Source organism: Chionomys nivalis, chromosome 2 (assembly GCF_950005125.1).
Source record: "Chionomys nivalis chromosome 2, mChiNiv1.1, whole genome shotgun sequence".
NCBI lineage: Eukaryota > Metazoa > Chordata > Mammalia > Rodentia > Cricetidae > Chionomys > Chionomys nivalis.
This window is the reverse complement of record NC_080087.1, coordinates 72,257,639-72,262,118: the sequence shown is the minus strand read 5'-3', so window position 1 is coordinate 72,262,118 and position 4,480 is coordinate 72,257,639. Positions and strand designations below refer to the sequence as shown.

Below are 4,480 nucleotides of genomic sequence, written 5' to 3'. Positions count from 1 at the left end.
ATATAGTTACTTTCCACTCATGACTTGGCCAAGCTATATATTATATAAGACTTAAGCTAGTTAGAATAGGATATTTGTACTTATTGTATATAATTCCGTAGTAGGTTTAGGACTTTTTTACTTAAACAAAAGGGGGAGGTGTTGCGGGAGGTCCTTCCACTCCTCCAGCCAATAGTCTGAGATACCAGCCCATTGGGGCGGGGTCTCTCTCCCTTTAAAAAAGTGGCCACTTCCCTCCTTGCGCTCTCTTACTTCCTGTTCCACTTCTGGCGACTAGACTCCCTTCCTGATTGCGCAGAGGGCTGTTGTCTGGGACGGTGATCTGTAAGTTTTTTCCCCTTTAAATAAATAACCATTATATTAATCATAATTCCAAACTAGCGTGGGATTGTTTGTGACTTACGCCTTCGCCTTCATCTGAACACAAAGAACCCGCAGAGAGAGGACTGCTGAACTTGCCTAAAGGTGAGATGATCTTTCGGGGTTCCTGATTCATGAAAGAGTCTGTGAGACATTCTGCAGGACACGGCAGATAGTGACTGAACTGAGTTTGAAATTTCCTGCTTCATGGAAATGTCTCTGGATACTATGGGCCTGAAGGCTGAAGATGGATGCCCCAGTGGTACAAAAGAACTTTGGGTGACTGTCTAGGCAGCGAAATGTCTCTGTCATTTCTAGAGTTTGGAAGTTGCTTATTTCTTGTTTGCTTAGGAGATATTGTATCCTTCTCGAGTCTTTGATGGAGTTGAAGAATATATAGTTAGTTATAGTTTTCCTTAGTTATGATAAAGATAAGATAGATGTAAATATTGTAATTCTTGATAACTGTTTTGGTATATGTAATTTTGCTATGTTAAAGTTAAAGCCTTCCTTTTTTTGTTGTTGTTTAAACAGAAAAAGGGAAAATGATGGAAGAAGGTCATTGGTTAAAAAATAAAGAAACTGCTTGGCCCTCATAGGTTAGAACACAGGTGGGTGGAGTAAACAGAACAGAATGCTGGGAGGGAGAGGAAGTGAGCTCAGACTCGATAGCTCTCCCGCCAGGTCAGACATGCTAAATCTTTTCCGGTAAGACTGGTGCTACACAGATTACTAAAAATGGGTTAGGCAAAATATGAGAATTAGCCCGTAAGAGGCTAGAGCTAGTGGGCCAAGCAGTGTTTAAATGAATACAGTTTGTGTGTTGTTATTTTGGGTAAAAATAGCTGGGTGGCAGGGAGCCGGGCTATGGGAAGAGGCCCGCAGCTCCCATTACAATGCTAGTGCTGGGGAAAGAAAAGCACAGCACCTCATTTGAGGACTAATTATTCTGCCCATTTCTTTAGTGCCTCTTAAGGTGAGCCCACCTTCCTGGAGGTGCCCCTTGGCTTGGTGATTGATCCAGCCTGAGTGGAATGTTAATCTCTGCCCAGTCAAGATATTTAGATTATTATTTTTGACTGGGGAGTGTTTTCTCTTAATGGGTGTGAACTTTTATGGCTCATAAACATACACATTATATATAGTAAAGGACTAACAGAATGCAATAAGAAAATGGCAGTGCCTTAGTCACTGTTCTATCACTGTGAAGAGACACTGTGACCATGATAACTCTTATAAAAGAAAGCAGTTAATTGGGGCTGGCTTACAGTTTCAGAGGTTTAGTGCATTATCATCATGGCAGTGAGCATGGCGACATGCAGGCAGACATGGTGCTAGAGAAGGCAACAGTTCTACATCTGGATCCACAGGCAGCAGGAAGAGAGAGATGATGCTGGGCCTGATTTGAGCATCTGAAACCTCAAAGCCCATGTACAGTGACACATTTCCTCCATCAAGGTCACACCTACTCCAACAAGTTGGCACCTCCTAATTCTTCTTGTCAAGTACCACCACTCCCTAAAGACCATACATTCAAATATATGAGCCTATTGGGGCCATTCTAATCACCATAGGTAGAAAACCAAATTAAAGAGTAGGCAAAAAATTTGAACCCACTCTAATGAGATGGCTTTGTGGGTAAAAGTGATTGTGACCCACCTTGATGATCTAGCTGAGTTCAATCCCCAGAACAGAGATGGTAGAATTAGAGCACCAACTCCCACAAGTTATCCTCTGATCCACACACACATACAGTGTGGCACATGCACACACTCTCACACATGCATAAAGAAAATGTAATAAAATTAGTAAAATAGTGCTCACTTTGGTAGCACATGTACTAAAACTGGAATGATACAGAAAAAAAGCTAGCATGGCCCCTGTGCAAGAATGGCACTCAAATTCAAGAAGCATTCCATATTTTTAGTGCCCAAGGTTCAGCATCTTGTTACTCCATGTGTCCTGCAGCACAGATGCCATAATGTTGCTCTGAAGAAACAATGAACAAAGTAAAATGGAGAGGAGGCAGCAGAATATGCTGAACTTTTGGCCAAGAGGATGAAGGAAGCCAAAAAAAGTGCCAGGAACAGATCACCAAGAAATATAAACTGTTCTTGCTGAGAGCTTCTACTTCTAAGTCTGAGCCCAGTCAAAAATAAGTCTTTAATGGTAATAAATAATTAATCATATCTTGAAAAAATGAATAAAATAAAGTAGCCATTAACAAGAAAGGATCTTTAGACAATGTTGAGTAAGTAAAGGCAGCAATTGCTTTTATTATTAAGGAAGATAAATTAAAGATAAAACACAAAATGCACTTAGCTATATGCTCTGGTAAATTTTATGGAATAGTAATTATATTTTAATAAATATTTGTTAAAACAAATGGAGGTATTGCTTAGTGGTTAAGAGCATTCACTGTTCAACCATGAGGACCAGATGTTGAATCCCCACACATGCAGCAAGCCAGGCATCCCACACATGCCTGTGACCCCAGTTCCAGGGACAGGAAGAAGGCTGGGGCTTCTAGCCTAGATGAGCAAACAGCAGCTCCAGATTCAGGGACAGACCCACTTCAAAAGAGTAAGTGAAGGGTGATGGAGGAGGGAATCTGGTGTGCTCTTCTGGTCTGTACATACATGTATGTTTGGACGCCACACATATATGTATATGTGCATGCGCATGCATATACACAAATAAATAAATATTTGGTAAAATAGATATGATCATACACCCTTCAGAGTGGCATGGCCAGGAAAGCCTGGTGACAGGAGGAAGAGCAGCAGCCACTTCTCTGTAGTCAGGAAGCAGAGAGAGATGAATGGCGGTATTCAGCCCTAGGAATCTGAGCCCATAGGGTTTTCCCACCTAAATTAACCTATGCTAGAGACTCCCTTCACAGACATGCCCAGAGTTTTGTCTCTAAAGTGATACTAGATCCTGTTCAAATTACAGATAATATAAAACAATGCACCATGGAAATGTAAACTAAAAGAAAAATACAATGATTCTCACTGGGTGACCGTGGTTTAAAAACTATCCAATTAGTCATAAAGACAAAAATTGATTCTCATGCACATAACTCATAGATAGTGATAAAGCACATACAAATTGAGTTGAATAATTTCCCATGAATAAAGTGTGCACACCCATTGATTCAATGATTCCAATTTATTGAAAAAAATCTGTGCCTGTATATAAAGAGGGTATGCTTTATCTTGTAAATAGATACAAGATATGGTTGGGGAGATGATTCAGTGGTTAAAGCCCTTACCATGAAAGTACAAGGACCAGCGTTGAGATCCCCAGAACTGGGTAAATTTGAATGGGTGTGGTGGCCTGCCTGTAATTCCAGCCTCACAGGGCATTCCCCAGAGCAAGCTTGCTAGGGATCGACCATATGGGTCAGCTTTGAGTTTGAGTGAGAGACTCGGCTTCATTGGTTAAGGTGGAAGATCTGTTGATGATGATCCTAAACATCAACTTGAAGCCTCCACATGCATGCATATTCATAGCATATTCATACAAAAACATATACACATGGGTGACCAAACACATGAAAACACATATGTGTGTGTGTGTATATATATATACACACAAACCATACACATCGATGAAAATGGAAAAGTAAAATATTAATAAAACAGATACAGGATAGACCAACAATACATATGAATTAATATCTACTGTAATTAATAAGAAAATGTCTTGAAAATGAGATGCCATTTATAAGTATAACCAAACTCAAGGTTAATGATGAACAAAAGGACATTAAATAATACATAAAGAAATTTGTTGAACATATTAGAAATATATAATCTAAGATGTTCATTTTAAAACTTAATTTATGTGTATATGAGTAAACATATATAACCTAAAATGTTTATTTGAAAGTATTTATTTGCATGTGAGTAGATGTACATGCCAGGGTGTGTGGGGACAGGAGAGAGTGCTGAGTGTCTGGCTCTAGCATTCTCCACTTATTGCTTTGAGGCAGGGTCTCTTCCTGAATCTGGGTCTTTCCTTTTCTTTGCTAGACTGGAAGCTGACAAGTCCCAATGATTCTCTTGTCTCTGCTCCTGGCACATCTTGGGTTACAAGAGTGTACAGGATTTCTGGT

General features: G+C 39.9%; 1 non-coding gene across 1 annotated transcript; it reads left to right on the top strand.

Annotated features, from left to right (window-relative positions):
• Window positions 1-2,176: 2,176 nt before the first annotated feature.
• LOC130870564 (U6 spliceosomal RNA) lies at window positions 2,177-2,285 on the top strand. The gene has a single exon (XR_009056713.1). It is a non-coding gene; the product is annotated as a U6 spliceosomal RNA (small nuclear RNA).
• The last annotated feature ends 2,195 nt before the right edge of the window (window positions 2,286-4,480 follow it).